The 19,485-nt window shown below is 41.2% G+C and overlaps 2 non-coding genes across 2 annotated transcripts; both read left to right on the top strand.

Moving 5' to 3' along the window:
- Positions 1-4,239: 4,239 nt before the first annotated feature.
- Positions 4,240-4,345, top strand: TRNAL-CAA (transfer RNA leucine (anticodon CAA)). The gene is made up of 2 exons: positions 4,240-4,277; positions 4,300-4,345. It is a non-coding gene; the product is annotated as a tRNA-Leu (tRNA).
- A 10,234-nt stretch (positions 4,346-14,579) lies between these two features.
- Positions 14,580-14,661, top strand: TRNAS-AGA (transfer RNA serine (anticodon AGA)). The gene has a single exon. It is a non-coding gene; the product is annotated as a tRNA-Ser (tRNA).
- Positions 14,662-19,485: the final 4,824 nt, after the last annotated feature.

Below are 19,485 nucleotides of genomic sequence, written 5' to 3'. Positions count from 1 at the left end.
TAAGTTACATACAGAATTTCAGGAATTAAAAGTAATGTGACAAATATATACCTAGGAGAATGACATCATTTAAGAATAAATGTCAATTAGAGATTATTTTGGTTTGACCTGAAAAACAAGCCATCATGCCTGCAGGATTTTTCCCTCCAATTTTCAAGTAATGCATGCAACAGACCTCCTTGTTCTATTTCTGAGCTTCATGTCATTTTAAGTACCTTTTTATGATTCCGTGATGAGATAAATCAGAGGTGGAAGGAAATGTGGAATAGGAGATCAGGTGAGGCCTTGGAATGAAGTGGTGGGCAGCAGGGGCTGGTAATTATGATCTGGGAAATGGTGAAGACAGGTTTAGCAGTGGGATTGCATGTTGCACAACTTCTATTCCTGCTATATGTAATAGGTTTTCTTGCTTTACCAAAAACAGCAAGCCTCATTTCACTTAATCCACCTTGCCCTTGCTAGTCCCTCAACTAGGAAACATCTGCCCCAAATAGTCACATGACTCGATCCTTATATTCTCTCAGGTCTTTTTTCAGATCTCGCCTTCCCAGTGAGTCCTTTAACAACAACACTATTCGTTATTGTGAAAATCTCCCTCACGTCCCATATCTCTTCTTTGCTTAATGTTTTTTTTTTTTTCTTTTTCTTCTTTTTTTTTTTTTTTGAGATGGTGTTTTGCTCTTGTTGCCCAGGCTGGACTGAAATGACACGATCTTGGCTCACCCCAACATCCACCTCCCGGGTTCAAGCAATTCTCCTGCCTCAGACTCCCAAGCATCTGGGATTACAGGCACATGCCACCATACCATCTACCTGTCGATATATTTTAACTATGAGAAAAGCAGCCTCTGACATCCAGGAGCTGGACTGGTGCTTACAACTAGATCTTGATACTTTTCTTTTTTTCATTTCGTTTCTTTTCTTTTCTTTTCTTGAGACAGAGTCTCACACTGTTGCTCAGTTTGGAGTACAGTGGCACGATCTCAGCTCACTGCAACCTCTGCCTCCTGGGTTCAAGTGATTCTGCTGCCTCAGCCTCCCAAGTAGCTGAGATCACAGGTGCTTCTGCCACACATGGCTATATTTATATTTTTAGTAGAAACGAGGTTTCACCATGTTGGCCAGGCTGGTCTTGAACTCCTGACCTTAGGTAATCAGCCTGCCTGCCCCTCCCTAAGTGCTGGGATTACAGGTGTGAGCACCGTGCCTGGCCTAGATCTTGATATTCTTCCGTAGAACATAAACAATTTTACAGAACATCAACAGCAGAACAAAATTCTCCAATAAATTAAGACAGAAACCAGGCCATTTCATAATCGTATCTGAACACAAACAAAACATGAACATTGTTCACACCACAAAATACCAAACATTTTTCTCTCCCAAATCACAAGAATAATGGCTACTTTTTTTAACCAATTACAGCATTAGGCTTGCTCTAGCCTGCCCTCCCTTTACATAAGATTTATTAAAATATACCATCACAAAATTACCCCTACTTCCTGACTGTATCCAAAGCAGGGCAAAGCCCTACTGTCTTAACCCTCTCCCAAATCACCCAGCCAAAGTCTAAACTGTATAATTGTTTTTTTCTAACACCCTATTAGTGACACACCCATGGTTCCCACATTGTGTGCTCTCCCTCACTGCAACATGTAATAAACGTGTAATGAACATGTAATAAACTAGTTGCAGTGAAGGAGAACACACAACATGGGAACTTGTTCAACTCCAGGTGTGTCCCTGGAGGCCTTCGGTGAGAGTACGTTGGCACCGATTAGTTGGATGTCTGTCTGCCTCCACTGCTCCACTTCTGTATCTTTGGTACCAACTACAGAATCAGAACCTGAGGAGCATCAACAAACATTTGTGAGATGAATGAATGAGTGAACAGATCAGTAAAGTCAGTTTTGCCCACAGGAAAGCAAAAGGCTACATTCCTGAGCAGGGCAGGCCAAGAAAGCAGCAAATCTTGCCATATGCCTGGTTCTCCAGAAAGGCTGGATTAGCGTAGCTGGAATAAAGCAGGCTATTTTCTTTGAGGGTAGCATGCTGCGTTTCTTGGTGACTCAAAAGCCAATCCACTTGGTGTGTATACTCTATTCTTCCCCATTCTCCTTATACTCAAGCAAAGCCTGGCATGAGTGGGAGCTTCAAAATTAGGTCAGCCACATTTCAACTGAGAACACCCTTAATCTGTTAGGATTCATGCTGGATTCTTCTACCACCATCATCAATATTAAGAGTTTCCTGATTTATACGCAGCTCAACAGTAAATAATAAGTCAGTAAATCTTTCATGTCTTCTTTTTTTGTCAAGTCACATTTTCTTCTACCATATGATGATATCTCTCAGTATTTTGCACTTTAAAAGCGAAAAAAACAAATAGTAAAATATGTTTGGTCTACTTAACAGAGAAAATCCCCTTCAACAGTGTTCAACAGTGAAGTTCGTGTTTGACACCCCTCACTGGTGACTTCATTGGCCGCATTTGAGATCTAATGCAATCACTTCTGGTCTTCATGTAAGTGTCATCAAGTCATGTTATAGATTAGGGGCATTCCCATTTGTAGAAAAAATCAGGTCACTTTTCTAAATGGAACAATTTCCTTTAGATGAAGGTTCTATAAATAACAAGCTTTTTGATAGTCCTGCTCAAAACTATCCTGGATGTCTCAAACTACTGTCCAACATTTAGACACTGTAGTTCTGCCAAAGCCTGCCTCCAGCTGTGTTGGTTTGGGAGGGGGGGAAAAACCCTTCTTTAAGCATTTAAAAAATTCTTTCACTGGTGAAAACTTCTCCTTTGACTTCATTTTTTCTCTGTTAATTTTGGTTTGTGATATTGTGAGCAAGGCGTGGCAAAGTGTGATGACGCCCTTGTATGGGGTGGAACCTAGTCTGTTGATCGCTAACTATGCTTCTTGCCCATGGATCACTTCCTTTTGCTCTTCCCTATGGATAAAGCCACTGGCTCATTTTCCCCATGTGGTGCAACTGACGCCCACCATCATCTAGTCCAAACCATCATCACCTCTGCCTGGACCACTACAAGGTTCTCCTAAGGATGGAGCCTGAATTCAGTCCCACTTATATCTGACTCAGGTTTTCATTCTTTCCACTTCTCTCAATGTTGTTAAAATATTTTACATGCTACAGCTACATCACGAACTTATTAATACAAGTCCCAGCTAACTGTGAGGTCGAGGTGGGGGGATCGCTTAAGACCAGCAGTTGCAGGCTGCCATGCACTAAAATCACGCCTGTCAACAGCCACTGCGCTCCAGCCTGGGCAGCCAAGCAAGAGCCTGTTGTTGTAGTTTCAAAATGACAGACAAGTAAACAACAACAAGACCAACACCTCTGGCCACTGTCCATGCACAAAATAGCCTGCAACTCTACAATAACTGATCTACAATGCGTGTCTGTAATGCTGGAAGCCCTGCCCTACGAAACGGAAGCAAGGACAGCTGCGAGCCTGTGGATGAAGACCTCTCACCTTCATCACTGAAAGGAGGGACGGGGAAGGCGGATACAGTTTATTGCTGGGGAGTGGCCATAAGCCCTTTTTACTCGTATCTCTATTAGCACATTTCGTACCATATATCACATCCCTTCACTTTCGCATCCCCTTTCCCCAGGCCATCAGGAAGAAATGAATAAGAGAAAAAAAATGAGAGAGAGAAAAGCCAGCGGGTGAAGAAAGTGCTGGAAGAAGAGGGGATCCGGGGAGAAACGCAGGACGAGTGTGCAGTGTGCCGCCACCTGCACTTAGAGGGACCATTCGGATGCTGGAAGACAGGGTTAAAGGGGGCGTCCAAGCCTTTCTCACCGGCTCCCTCCTTGCCTAAGTTGTTTTTTCAATTTAATTATGAGAAGAGAGTGTAAGCCTCAAAAAGCTAGCAGAAAACGTCTCCGCAGCCAGCGCTAACAAGATCTACAAAGTTAAGTGAAATTCTCACCCTGTCCGGACTCACTTGGATTGCGGGGCTGGCGGGTGAGTGGGGAGAGGGGAACTCGGTGGGCGGCGAGGTAAGGGGAGGTGTAGGCAGGAGCGGGCTCTCAATACACCGGGCTCTGGCTCTGGGGCTGCCTTAACTACGTGCCGTACGGAGAGTCTTCAGCTGCCATCAAAACTCAGCTTTACTCCTCTTCTGTTTCCCAATTAGTGAACGCAGTCCCTGGAACTGACTATGAATTACGCTAAGTAGATGATTGAACGACCCACTCCGCACAGGTGTCAGGATGGCCGAGTGGTCTAAGGCGCCAGACTCAAGCTCAGGCTTCCCTCAATGGGGGTTCTGGTCTCCGAATGGAGGCGTGGGTTCGAATCCCACTTCTGACACAGACCTATTTTGCATTTGCCACAGATTCAAGAGCTGCAACTTATCGTGTTGACTGTTTTACTGCCACAGATTCAAGAGCTGCAACTTATCGTGGTAACTGTTTTACTACCCTACCTTTTTTTTTTTTTTTTTTTTTTGTACTCTTTGGCAGACTCACCAAACGTTGCTCTTCCCCGGTTTCTTCATTAGAACATTGCGCGTCTTTCACTCTTCTTAGACCAGTGTGGTTTAGACATCCTTTCCTTTCCCTCTGTCTTCCTTCCTCTGTCCTTTCAATAAAAATTACACAAATTTCTACATGGAATAATAGTAGTAGCTCAACCTTAAAATCTAGGTCTTAAAATATAGATAAGGAGAGGGCTTTAATTCCTATTTTCAGACCTTCAGCTTCTCTGTAAGTGGCAGGCATTTTGAGCACTCTTCCACACGTCTGCATGTCTTTCCTTCTCCACTGCCCTCACCTGACCTTCTTTTTCTTCACCTGCTAGCCTTCTTCTTTCCTTCCTCATATACCTTCTCCCTATCACCAAAAAAAAAAAAAAAAAAAAAATCAGAACCCACATTGTTGCTGCAAGGATAAACAAAATGTCATAGAATAGAGAGCTCGGAAATCATCTGCACATATGTGTAAATTTAATACACGATAAAGGGTGACATTGCAGCTGGAGTGAGAGAATATAATTTACTGAGAAATCGATACAGGAATAAACAGGGTCAGAAGCTGTGACTCCATCACACCGCCTTTCATTGTCTGACCTGATTAGACATAATTTGTATCATAAGAAGAGGAGTATGTAACAAATAATAAATATTCTACGTATGGTCAATCAACACATTAGCTGATCATTATCAATAATGATAATAATGTGGATCATTATTGATAATGATCAATAATGATTATTGATCAATAATGATCCGCTACATTATTGCCAAATTGTGCAAGTTGAGAGGAAAATCCACCATGTCAAATGGCATGGTTTTTAAAAAGGGCTTTGTTGGTGGATTTATTTTGCTAAGCAAGCAAAGGCAGAGGTTGATCAATTCTCTCTTTATTCTACATAGAAGGATGCCAGGCACCAGCACTACTGGAAACACAGCAGGTCTGTGGTCCACAAGAAGGCATCTTTCCCCTGTTTCTCACCTTCCACAAACAGAAGAGGCTTTTCCAAGACCTTCAGTGAGAGTGGGCCAGATCACTCGACGGCAGGCAATCTGGATTTAAGGTGTGATGTGTTTGTGATACAATGGTACAATCCATGCTATGGAATATCACACAATTTATATAAAGAATGAAAGAACACTACATATGTTAAATGGCATCGCTACAGTCAAAGATGAGTGGAGATATACTTCTATATGTGTATGTGTAGAGAATGTGTGTGTACATAAATGCATCTATATGCATCTTCCCAGAAATAGATTACATATTCCTAATGTTAACATACATATAAAATTTCTAGGAAGATGCACAGAATACTTGAAACTATGCACCAGTGGAGGGAATTGAGGAAGTAGTGTTCTAGGATGAAAAGGAGACATTTTCCAGCTGTGTTTGTACAGTTGGGTAGGAAGGACTTTTACCAATCTTTGTTTTGGATCAAAATCAGTGCTAGAGATCCTCATTCATAATATTTCATTTAAAAGCAAATTTAATTTCAGTTAATTTCTTAGAGCTGAAATCTTTGCACTAGTAACGATCACTTATTGGGGTTGAGGATGAAAGGAAGAGTGGACTTGAGTCTTGAGTTTTCACCAGCAAGAAAAATAAGCTATTTCCAGACAGAAGCTGCAGAATTCTTACAGGCACAGTTTAGGATGTCTACTGGCAATTCTCAAGCAGAGTCTGGGAAAACGATAAATTTAACCGCCCCAGAAAGTTGTTTTTCACAAGGAAGAAACGGTTCCTGATATTCATTTTAATATCCAACTTTTACTATTTCCCCTTTGGTCATCCAGTGACTGTAGACGTCTATACACGAAAATGTTTCTGAAGAAGCTTCTCAGATGTTAACACTACAAAGCAGAAAATGAATTACAGAAAAATGGAATTCACTGGAGAAAATGTCCAATTAATATAAGGAGAAATTGGGCTGGGTGCAGTGGCTCACTCCTATAATCCCAACACTTTGGGAGGCCAAAGCAGGTGGATCACCTAAGGTCAAGAGTTCAAGACCATCCTAACCAACGTGGAGAAAACCCATCTCTATTAAAAATACAAAATTAGACGGGCGTGATGGTGCATTCCTGTAATCCCAGCTATTTGGGAGGCTGAGGCAAGGAGCATCACTTGAACCCAGGAGGCAGAGGTTGCAGTGAGCCGAGGTCATGCCATTGCACATCAGCCTGGGCAACAAGAGTGAAACTCCATATTTAAAAAAAAGAGTATAAAAGGAGAAATTACTTGCACAGGTATTCACTCAAATCACAAAATATAACATGTAACTCTGGCAGGACTTGAACCCACAACCTTTGAATCTCTTGATTTAGGCTAGAAGTCCAATGCGCTATCCACTGAGCCACAGAGCCTGCTTGTGAGCCACGTTTTGTCCTGAGATTGCCAATTAATTTGGTTATTCATGTAATATTTTTCCTGAAAACATTCTGCTCCAGTCACCTGAAAGTTCAAGAAACACAAAAATGAGACAACACAAGGGATACGCAATCCCTGACACGGAGGAGTTACTGAGCTTTTCAACAACTATTTTCACTTGTCTCTATGTGAACAATTGGATAGCTTCCGGACAGCTGAACACGTGGAGGTTTCTGGAGGGTGCCCGGCCCAGGGAGTGCTTGGAAGCTCCCCGCCCCTTCTCCCATAGCTTGTCCCGTGTGCCTCTTCATTTGTATCCTTTGCGATATCCTTTATAATAAACCAGTAAACCCTATAGCCTGGCGCCTGCAACGTAGGAGGTGCAGTTGGCTTGCTCTAAGGATGTGGACTTGCCCTGCACCGCCCCCTGGGAACTGCAGGTCTCCTACACAGTCTCCTGGGCCAAGCTATTGGAGGGCGGTGAAGAGAGGACGCAGGCACCGCAGGAAGATCCGCGCCTCAGGGGCCAGCACTACCATCAAAAGGGGCAAGAGGACTCTCTCCAGGCCCCCAGTGAAAGGCCCTATTCCCTGAATATCCGAAGCACTACCAGCTGCAACTCGCGGGCATAGAAGAGCACTCTGCAGGCACCGCAAGGGCAGAGAAACCTAAGTGGCAAGGTGACCCTGAGAGTGACAGGATACCCTAAACACCGTAGAGAATTTTAAGAAATACAGAGCTGGGGCCAGGTGGGGTGGCTCAGGCCTGTAATCCCAGCACTCTGGGAGGAGGAGGTGGGCGAATCATTTGAGGTCAGGAGTTCTAGACCACCCTGGCCAACTTGGTGAAATCCCATCTCCACTGAAAACATAAAAATTACCTGGGCGTGGTGGTGTGCAGCTGTAGTCACAGGTACTCGGGAGGCTGAGGCAGGAGATTCACTTGAACCAGGGAGGCAGAGGTTGTGGTGAGCTGAGATGGCGCCACTGCACCCCAGCCTGGGCGACAGAGGGAAAACGTAAAAATATAATTTAAAAAAAGAAACTCCATTGATTCATTATCCTCGCGATGACGGTGGTGTTCTGGGGATGCGAGGTTGCCTTTCATTTCTCATGTTTTCCATCATTCCAAACAAAGATGATCACAAAGAAGCCTGTGGGAACATAGTCTTCTGTAGAAGTTTTTTTGGGGAAGTTAGGAGGCCAGGTCCGCGGTCTGTTCCTGAAGCACTAGCCAAAAGCAATCCAAGATATGGACATACGGCAGCCACTGGCAAAAGGGACTTCACTAAACGCCGCACTGTTTTAACAACTGTTGGGTTTCTCTGATCAAACTCGGACCCTTCCCTTCCTGTTTTCCAAAGACATTTTACTCTTTTAGTTGTATGTTCATTGTCCCACTAATATTAGGATGTAAAAGGAATACTAAGTTCATTTAGTGCTTTCGTATGTGTCATAGCTTTCACGTTATTAAAGGTACACATGTGGGGAGAAAAAAGAATAGTTTGACCAAGGACCGAAATCCATAGCTCTTTTAATCCGGCCTCTCCAGTTCCATGCTTGGGACAGTTGATTTCACAGAATGGAATGTGAGGAACTTCCAACATTTGACATTGGATGCTATTTTTAATCCATAGCCGAGCCCTGTTAAATCCCTTTCCTCTAGCTCCAGTCTCGAGTTCTCTCTCGAAAGAGAGGCCCTTCTTGTTCGTTCTTGTTCATATCTGTTTTTTGTTTGTTTTTGAGAACGAGTTTCGTGTGCTTTGTCAATAAGCTCACAGAGCAAACGATGACCTCGTGGCACAAATTCACTGCATCCAGGTGGCTTTGGAACGCCCCCAGGTTTTCTAACCTGGGAATTTTCTTTTAGTGACTGTTTGGACTAAGAAAACGCCATGTTTGCTTTTCCGCCTTTCGGTAAGACAGTGTGGCCCGGCCGTACCTGCTCCGTTAGCGGCGGTCAGTTAGGTGGCTTCTCGTCTTCCTGGACAGAAAGGAATGAAGTCGTTGAAGGTGACACTCAAGCGCGGCAGAGTCTAAGTTTAGCGACGTGGAACGGGTGAGCAGTTGTGGCCTGAGGGATGGGAGGAGAATCGCGGAGGGAAGAGAAGAAATCTCAGGTGATCCGCGACCCGAAGATGGCTTGGTGCAAAGTGACAGAAACAAATGCGGCCATCACTGCAGAGTTAGAGCCCAGGACCCCACGCGGAGAAACAAATGCGACCGTCATGGGGGGGTGAGAACCCAGAACCCCACGCGGAGACACAAACGCGACCGTCACGGAAGGGGGAGAACCCAGGTCCCCACGCAGAGAAACAAATGCGACCGTCATGGGGGGGTGAGAACCCAGAACCCCACGCGGAGACACAAACGCGACCGTCACGGAAGGGGGAGAACCCAGGTCCTCACGCGGAGAAACAAATGCGACCGTCACGAAGGGTGAGAACCCAGGCCCCCACGCGGAGACACAAACGCGACCGTCACGGAAGGGGGCGAACCCAGGTCCCCACGCAGAGAAACAAATGCGACCGTCATAGGGGGGTGAGAACCCAGAACCCCACGCGGAGACACAAACGCGACCGTCACAGAGGGGTGAGAACCCAGGCCCCCACGTGGAGGCTGAATCCCGGGTGAAGAGCCTGAAGGCCATTTATTCGTCCCCATTCTCTAGCTAACAAGACAGGCAGGCCCTTCTCTGGCCCCATGACCTCTCAACTTTACGTCGCATCTAGAAAAGAAAATCCTGTAATTAATTCTGAAACTTGTAGGAAGCAAAACAACGCAAAATACGAGCTCTGAACTGTTTGCAAAAACGCAACGCAGAGAGGAATCTTACAGCGGAGCTGAAGGTTGAGCTGAGGGAAAGTTCTGACCTCGCTGGAGCCCGGAGGCCCGGTCCGGAGCGCGGGTTTCGGGGCGCACGCGCTTCCCACTGCCCGCTCCCCTCCCGGCCGGCGTCGCTTTCTCAGAGCTCGGTTTCTTCCACGAACCCGCCGCCCGTGGATCCCTCAGTTCCTTGGAGAGACTTCTGGGAACCTGAGGATCGAGAGGACTGGAGGCAGATGGACCAGCAGCACCGGCTGCGGAGATCCTCCAGCCGGTTTACTGCGCTGCTGACTTGTTTCTCCTTCTACAAATTAATTTTTAAATGAAGATAAATGGCGAGGGCGCCCGTGAGAAACGCGGAAGGTCCCTTGTGCAGTGCTCTCGGCATTTTAACTGCCCCCACGGCAGGTGAACCGAGCACTAACCTGCACTGCGTTTGAGTGCCGCTGCCTCCTCGCGTACCCCAAAGAAGTCTTCCTTCAGTTTTCCTCGCCACCTACGCTTCCTCTCCCCTCCATCTCATACCGTATTCCCTTTACTTTTTTTCTTCTAGACGAAGGAAAAGGATGGGAAGTAAATGTAAAGTGATACATGTTATATGACATAGAATATGAGATATATATGAGAATAAGAATTAGGAGAAATCTCTTTGCCTTGGTAACCACCTGGTAAACACTTCTGGGTTGTGATTTCTTTTTTCGCTTGGCCGCAGTAAGCAGTTTGTTCATTGTCATTCTGTAACATAGTAGCTCTTTCTACTTAATAGCTTCAAGATGTTTATTTTTTACTGGAGAGAATCCAAACATTCTAAACACTAATTGTCAGTCATTTAGTACAGACTATTTTCTGTGTGGGGAAACAATCGAAAGGTGGAGATTTTTATTTTGTTTGTCTGTAATATTTGGTTCTGCAGTAAAATACTATGGATAGTATAAAATATGCATAAACTACTATTAGAAGGCAGAGTAGAATCATGGAAAAGTGGGGGGCGGGCGGTGGTGGTTGGCTGCTGGAAATAAATAGGTGCAATTCAGACGCGTTCCCTACCAGCTGCTTGACTTTCAAGTTTGTTCTGTTTCCCTAGGCCTCATTCTCCTCAGTATCCCTCCCACATACTGTTAATTTAGTCAGATCGTTTCTTGTTCCCCCATCCTCCCTGACAACGGCTGACTTTCTGAGGCCTCCCCCCGCCCCCACCAAAAGACTGTATGTACATAATTCTGGAGAATGTTTTATCAGACCCTTCTCTTTCCCTCCAAGGGCACTGGTTTTCCTGAAAATAATACACTCGGAAGCACTACTTTTGCCAAGATATGTAAAACACCAATAAAAGTTAGAGAACTTAACTCATTATCTTAGATCACCAAGCTCTTTTAACTAAACGTCTCATGCCTGGTTCTTGCTCCAGCCACTTTAGTTATAATCAGGAATAATACAAATGTTGATATGTCACGGCCAGTCTGAAGGGCTAGTCTGGTTATGTCATAGTCCATCTGACTTCCAGAAGTTAATAAACAAAATTTTGTAGAATCATCTAGATTGGGGGATCATCTCACAGAAGGATATCCTAATATATTCTCAAAAAACGAACATCTCATAAGCTTCTAATGAAGAGGCCCTTGACTGACAATAGAAAAGAGGGAGAGGGAGAGGAAAAGAAAAGAGAGGGAAACACACACACACACACACACACACACACAGAGTGTGTCAAGGGACACTGGCTGAGCAACAGCAGTTGGCACCGGGAGCTTCTGTGACTGGGGACGTTTCATCTCTTCCCTCTCGCCAGGAATGTTTCTCCCACCCTTCTTTCTTCAGAACTGAAACCCAGTCAATAAGCCTCTGGATCTACTTTTTCTTTTTACTGAGTCTTATGAAGCCCACAAAAAGGCTCTCATTCTTCAAAGTGATGCAGGAGATAGGGAGGGTACGCATTATGTCAAAGAATTTCCCATTGGGGTCTCTATGCTGCAGAATGGAGGCATTTAACATAATTCTTACTAGTATGAAATTTATGCGATCTAATTTTTAAGTGGATTCAGTTTTGCTTGTAGATTTTTAAAAATCCAATTTCTTTTCAATTAAGTGTGGTTTGACCCTAATTTATCATCATCTTTGAGACTATGACTCCTTTAATGGCATTAACCTGGCCTGCTTTTTCCCGTAGCTCAAAGGATCACTACTTATTCAAAAGTCCAGTTGAGGCCCAGTGAGGTGGCTCAGGCCTGTCATCCAAGCACTTTGGGAGACTGAGGTGGGCGGATCATTTGAGATCAGGAGTTCGAGACCAGCCTGGCCAACATGATGAAACCCCATCTCTATAAAACAAAAAATAGCCAGGCGTGATGGTGCACGCCTGTGATTACAGCTATTCAGAAGGCTGAGGCACAAGAATCACTTGAACCTAGGAGGCGGAAGTTGCAGTGAGCTGAGATTGCCCCACTGCCCACTCCAGCCGGGGCAACAGAGTGAAACTTCGTCTCAAAAAACAGACCAAAAAAAAAAAAAAAGTGAATTTGATCAAGAAAGCCGGCAGAATAGATAAAGCGCTGACCAGGAGCCTAACTGAAAAAAGAGTATTCTGGGACTGTCTCCCCTTCAGAAAAAGGAGGAATTTGTGTTCCAAAGAGGTCTCTTTCCAAGGGAGGAATGTCCAAGAACATAGGAGCCAAAAGAAAAAGCACAGTCATCCAAGTCACAGCACCAAAAAATAAAAAATAATAAAAATAATAATAAATAAATTAAGAAAAGAAAAAGCAGTCCCAGAGAACAGGCTTTCCAAGAAGCTAACCTAGCTCTATTTTTCCTCATTCTAGATAAGATCTGTTATCTAATTAAAGAATTACCCCCTGCTTTCAGATAGCATCTAACCAAGAACAAATATGTTTCTTTAAAACTTCCCCTAAAATCACCTAACACAAGACGCGTAGATCCTGTAAGTATTAATACTTTCTAAGACTCTTACCGAGATGCCCTACACTTCCTTGTGTGTTCTTGCTTGCTGTAAGGAATAATAATCCTAATTTCTTCAACTAGAGGTGTATTTCTGAATATTTTTGGCTGGAGAATGTTGGCACACTTTATATAACTTCAACTATTTACATTTTATTTTCTCCATTCAAAATATGGGAAGAGGAGGAAAAGAGATACACCAATGTGCTACTGGTGCTGGTTTTGGGGAGGTGCGATTGCGAGTGTTCTTCCTCCTCCCCTCCCCACCCCCAGTGTGAGTCAGCTGTCATTACCCAAGTTTTTCTAATTGACACTTATTTTACATATTGACACAAAAAAGATAAATTCTCTAAATGTAGGTGTCGTTGAATCTTTTCACTAAGTAGTCCTTTGATCAACTGTCTTGTTCAGTAACCTTCACAATCACATGCTCTTTTAATTTGTTACTGAAATAATTCCTCTAAGGAGCATGTTGCCTCTAATGGGCATTTAGAGGTTTGTAGAATTCATGAAGCCTTCTTTGCTCTCCTCACCTGAGAATATTTAATCGAACTTTAAACATTATTTTGCATATATACTTTGATAAATACTCTTTTATAAACCTTTTATTCATAACAAAAAATTGCAACTTACAAATAACTTTTCAGGCACCCACATGACAGAGTTCTGCTCCAAAAATAATCCTAAAGAGACAGGCAGAAAATAAAGATTTAAAATATACAATCTTTTAAAACCAATGACTGGACATTTTCCAAAGATGGCCAATTGAAAAACACATTAGTAAGCTCTGGTTCTATATAAAGATCTCTACATAGAAAGTAAGTGTGAAGCATTTTTACTTTCCATTGACAGCATTTATTCTGTTTATCAGTCATGAGATGGTTAACCTTCTCTGGGTACAGATAAAAGGAAATTATTTGATCTTGAAAAAGATTTAGTTTTCTGGAAAAAAAAAAAACTTTCTCAGTGTCACATGAATTAAATAGAATGCTATATAAAAAGCACTTTGGTACTTCTGGTTAACTATAATACATTAAAATCAAACAGTTAGCTCAGCTTTCTTAAGATGCATCTAATTCATTTTGGCCATTAACATTTTTCTGACCATAAAGTGGGACCTGTACATCTATGCATCTTGGGATCTAGTATCCACATTTATCGTTTGTTTGTTTGTTTGTTTGGTTTGGTTTCTGTAGAGCATCTGGACACTCTGCTAAAGGAACTGGTGAGTTACAAACGTAAAAAGAACTGGAAATGTGCTATATTGGCTAAATTTGGTTTAATCAACCATTGCATTGATCGCAAAATTAAACCAAGTAATCAATCTTTTAGAAAGTAACTAGGATCTATTAGGATCTAGGATTTCACAGGAAAATAACTCACCGGCCGGTTTTCTTGTAAATTTCTTCTAAACCCGTCTGGAAAGTGAAAGCGCACTGTCATTTGCAAAACAATTTCCCAAACACAATGAGATGAATATTTAAGGTTTAAATTTAGGGTCTTAGGGACACCAAGTGAGAAAATCCAGAGAAGGTTTTCTGTATCGTTTCTCTGAGGGAGCATTTCCTTCCCTGAAATTCATTAAGCAACAGGGTCAATCAGCGAGGAGGCTGGGCTCCAGAAAGTTCTAGCAGAAGGTCCCAGGATTAAAACTAGGAGTAAGGCCTGGCTCCACCTCCGTGGTGAGTCAATTTGTTTTCAGTTTTGAGGACTCCAGCAGCCAGCAGAGGGCCAAATTCGTCAAGGGAGCTAGTTGTTAAATTGACCCGGTGTGTTCAAAATAAAGGCGCTTCTGTGATGGATACGCCCGTCTTAGTGCTTCCAATTATCCGGACTACTGACTACGCGTGGTACGGACCAGCAGGAACAATTTCCTTTACTGTTTGAGGAAAGTTCCATCATATCTGTAGTTATCATATCACGTCGGTAGTCGTGGCCGAGTGGTTAAGGCGATGGACTAGAAATCCATTGGGGTCTCCCCGCGCAGGTTCGAATCCTGCCGACTACGGGTAAAGTTTTACCCTAAAATGCGGTCAGATTAATGTAAATCGGAAAGTACAGGAGCCCTTACATCATCGTTCGCCCGCTCTAATCCTACGTGTATGGGTTTGCTGTCAAAATGTCACTGAGCCGCCCGAAGTAAATGAACTAGTAACCTCAGTATTCCTCCTTCAGTGGCAACGGGCTCTTCTCCAAGGTCTCAGTGGGTTTTCTCTCCCCCTAAACGCTGCTCAAATTAAGCTCTTCAAGAAAAGAGTTTGGTGAAAATGTTTCTCAGAGAAACCGTGGAGTATATTAAGTCTATGCCACAAAATGGGAGCTATCCGTATTTTTTAAATGTATTAAATAAAATTGACTTTATTTTAAAAAGCATATATGTATATACATATAGGCATTACCGTATCAGGATATACACCAGTTCTATCAATCCATAAGCCTCCCTAACACTGTTCCTTTATAGTCACATCCTAATATATATTTATAGTCACTGTTCCTTTACAGTCACACAGAGCAGCTGACAATCATGAATACACTTTCCATTTGCATATTTGGCCCTTTTGAAAATGTCATAGAAATTGATTCACACAGTATGTAACTTTTTGAGATTAGCTTGTTTTGCTTAGAAGTAAGTAAGATTTACCCAAGTTGTTGCGTATATCAAACTTTCCTTTTTGCTCTTGAATAGAATTCTGTGGCAGGGATGTATCACAGTTTATCTACTCATTGAAGGACATTTGTGTTGTGTGACATTTGTTTCCAGTTTGGGGCAGTTGTGAAAAAAACAAATTGCATTTCGTAATGGCTAATAATGTCAAACATCTTTCTGTGTGCTTGTACTCTTTTTGGTAAAGTGTTTATGCCTTTGCCTTTTTATTTAATTAATTAATTTATTTATTTATTTAGAGATGGAGTCTGGCTCTGTTGCCCAGAGTGGAGTGCAGTGGTGCCATCTCGACTTACCACAACCTCTGCCTCCTAGGTTCAAGAGATTCTCCTGCCTCAGCCTCTCAAGTAGCTGGGATTACTGGAGTGTGCCACCACACCCAGCTAATTTTTTGTATTACCTTTGCCCAATTTTTATTGGGTTGTTTTCTTACTGTTGAGTTTTGAGGATTCTTTATATATCGTAGATACAATACCTCTATCAAGATGCATGACTTACAAATATTTTCGGCCAGTCTTTCTTTTTATCAGTGTCCTATCATTGTTTTGTGCAGAGCACATGTGTTAAAATTTGATCAAGTCCAGTGTATTTCTCTCCCCCTTTTTTGGAAAGTGCCATATCTAAGAACTCGTCACCCAATTCAAGGTCATGTGGACTTTCTGTTATGTTTTCTTTTGACAGTTTTATAGTTTCATGTTTACATTTGCATAGATTATCAATTTTTAGTTGTTTGTATAAATTGTGAGATTTATGTTAAGATTTCTTTTCTTCTTTCTGCTTTTCCTTCTACTGCTTCCATCCGTGCCTTCCTTACGGATTTTTCCTCCTTTCCTTTCCCTTTTTCTCTTTTCTGCTTCTTTCCTTTGCATATGGATATCCCATCATCCCAATATTATTTGTTGAACAATTATAATTTCTTCATTGATTTTATTCCTAACTTCATCAAAAACCAATTAGCCATATTTGTGTAAGTTTATTAGTAGACTCTCTATTCTGATCAATTGATCTACATGTTTATCTTTCTGCCAATATCTTACTATCTTGATTACTGAAGTTTATAGTAAATGTTAAAATCAGGTAATGTAATTATTCATTGCAATTTTTTCAAGATTGATTTAGCTATTCTACTTCTTTTGTCTATCCATATACATTTTAGAATCAGCTTTTCTCTATCTCCAAAAAATTCTACCGGAATTTTGATAGTAACTGCATTACATATATAATCAATTTGGGGAGAATACATAGGATAATTCTCGTGCTCTTTTTCCATCCTTGTACTCTCGTTTGCTCTTTTGTTATCAGTGTTCAAATAGTTCACGGATTCTGCCCATAACTTATAGTTGTATTTGATAGGAGAAAAAAGATAAAACACACTTCATCACTTCATCTCACCTGGAAAGAGGAACTCGGGATACTATTTCTTTAATGATAATAAAGAGATAAGATCTCCTAGAAATAAAGAATAAAATAGCAGGGGAAAAGAAAAATATTTAATGGAAAATTTGGAAGATACAGTTTGGAATTACTTCAAAAACAGTAGAAAAACATCAAAGATGGAAAATAGTAGTGGAAAGAAAATTGAACAACCCATTCCAGAGATTCAGTATCATTTGATTACTGAGAGTTCCAGCAGGACAAAGGAACAATGGAGGATAATTTTATCAAGAAACCTAAGAAAAATTCTCAGAACTGAAGGACTTGAATATCTAGACGGGAAGGATTACCCTTTATGTCTAATGCTTTTAGCACCAAGTTTAGAAAATATCTCCCTTGGTCAAGGTCATAAAGATGTTCTGCGATGTTGTATTCTACAAGCTTTGTTTCTCCACTTTCATATTGAGACCTACAGACTATCTGGAATTGGCTTTGTGGATAATGTGAAAGAGGAAAACTTAATTTTTTTCCTTGTGAATAATCATCTGATTACTTTTCTTATAAATATTCACAATTTATTCAAAGACTGGATTCTATGTAGTGCTATTGTTTATCCTTGGGCAATGTCATGTTTTAAAAATTATGTGACCTTTCTGTCTTTCTGTTCGGTAAAGTAAGTCTTCTAACTTTGCTTTCCTTTTTCAAGATGAGTTAGGCTACTTTGGTCCTTTTCATATTATTTTTTAATGAATTTATTAATTTCTTTACAAAAACCTGATACTAAAATGCAGGGGAAATGGGGACTTACTGGTTAATGGGCACAGGGAAGATGTAAAAAGTTCTGGAGATACATGGTGGGGATGGTCGCATAACAAAGCAACAGTTAATGCCGCTTAACTGTACACTCACAATTGGTCAAAGCAGTAACTTTTATGTTTTGTGTATTTTATCACAATAAAATTCAAAAAAGGCTGCCACTTGATTGACTTTGCTGATCATCTCTATCTCGTATTTAGTTTCAATTGCATTAATATCTGCTCTTTGTCTCATTATTTCTTTCCCTAAAGTTCTTTTGGGAGTAAATTATTGATTGGTCACTAACCTCATGTAATGGATGCTTAGATCACTCATCTTATTTATTTTATTTATATACTATAGTATTTAAGGATTTCTTTCTTAGCTCATTTCTAGCTGCATACTACATGTTTTGATATGTACTATTTGTATTATCATTTCTTTCAAAATAGTTTCTAATTTTGATGGTTATTTTTTTAAACCATGATTGATAAGTGTTTTTATCATTTTGCAAATAAATACAATTTTTAATTTTTATGTTTTGATTTCTGGCATAATTGTATTGCTGTGAAAAACAGCATGTATCTTACCCTGTTATATTTTTGGAGCATTGCTTTATGGTCTGGTAAAATGTCAAATTTCAGATAATTAGATGTGTGTTTGAAATGTTTGAATCCTGAAGTAGATATATATACTGTTCTGTATACATGTATGTTATATGAATTGTATTACTTTGCTCTACAGTTATTTTTCTATTTATATTTTTATTAGTTTTTCAGAGAGGTACATTATACTAAAATATTACACTATAATTGTGGTTTTATCTGTTTCCCTGTTTACTTCCATGAAATCTTGGAGGTTTTTTTCTCCATCTCTTTATGTCCTAGAAGCAAGAAATTCTGAATAGAGTATGGCTTATGTAACAGCTATAATTTAGAAATACCAGGCACTACCTACAAGTGAGTATCTGCAACAAGAAAAGCCTAGGAGAAAATATCTGGGTTTAATTTATACAGCCTTACAGTATTCACGGGGACTGAAATACTTTTTTACATGTTTCCTTCCTCAAAAGAAATAATGAAAATATAATTGAAATACAATTTCTCTCATGAGAAACTCTGGATAAATGCTGAGGAGAAGCTGCAGCAAAGGTTCCAATCAACCTCTACTTTAAAATGAGCCTAGTTCCTAACCTAGCTGACTCCACCTGACCCAGCTAGTCTCCCAAAACTGTATCATCATAACCCCTCCGAGGCCAGGGAGACACTGGGAACTGGCTTGACTAGAATTACAGCTCCATGCGTGGGTGCACATTTGCCTCCTAATTTACAATACTGAGGTTAGCGAATCACGCAGCCTCAATTTAAAGACATATTTTTTTTTAGCAGCTTTGTGCTTAATTTCACTTGAGTAATTTTTTTCCTGTTACAACTAGTTTAAATAATAGAGAGAAGGCCAAATATAAATAATTCTCAGTCGATCGCACAGAACCTTCAATAATTTTGTGAATTCCCTAGAATCAAGATATTAAAGGTTTTTTTCCTAGCGGCAATACACCTGATAACTAACCCATGTGGAGAAAAATATCCCGTGTCTGAAATTGAGTGGAGTTTTAAATAAGACATGAATTCTCTAAAACTTAATTTCCCCGTTTTTATGGGAAAGCACCCACTTAATTTAGCTTTTAAGCATTAAATTGCACAAAGAATAGAAGTTCAGTCCAGTTTCGGCAGGTATAAAAATCGCTCAATTTTTCTTAATGAAGAAAGCAAGGCTCAGGACCACCAAGTTTCTGAGTTAATTGGAGGTTGGGCGGAAGGGAGACTTTATGGATCAATGTAATCGGCCAAAATAAATAAATAGATCCCCAGAATCTTCTTTGAAAGGGTGTTGTGAGTGGGCATAAACTAAGAATTTTGGCTTTGATAAACTAAATGCCCTCAGTAGAATGCCTATAACCCACCATAGGCAATTGTGGGGGAAAAAAATGCCAAGAGG

Source organism: Aotus nancymaae, unplaced genomic scaffold, assembly GCF_030222135.1.
Source record: "Aotus nancymaae isolate 86718 unplaced genomic scaffold, 86718_ANA_hifiasm-v0.15.2.pri h1tg000051l, whole genome shotgun sequence".
Lineage (NCBI taxonomy): Eukaryota > Metazoa > Chordata > Mammalia > Primates > Aotidae > Aotus > Aotus nancymaae.
This window is presented reverse-complemented; position numbering and strand designations above follow the sequence as displayed.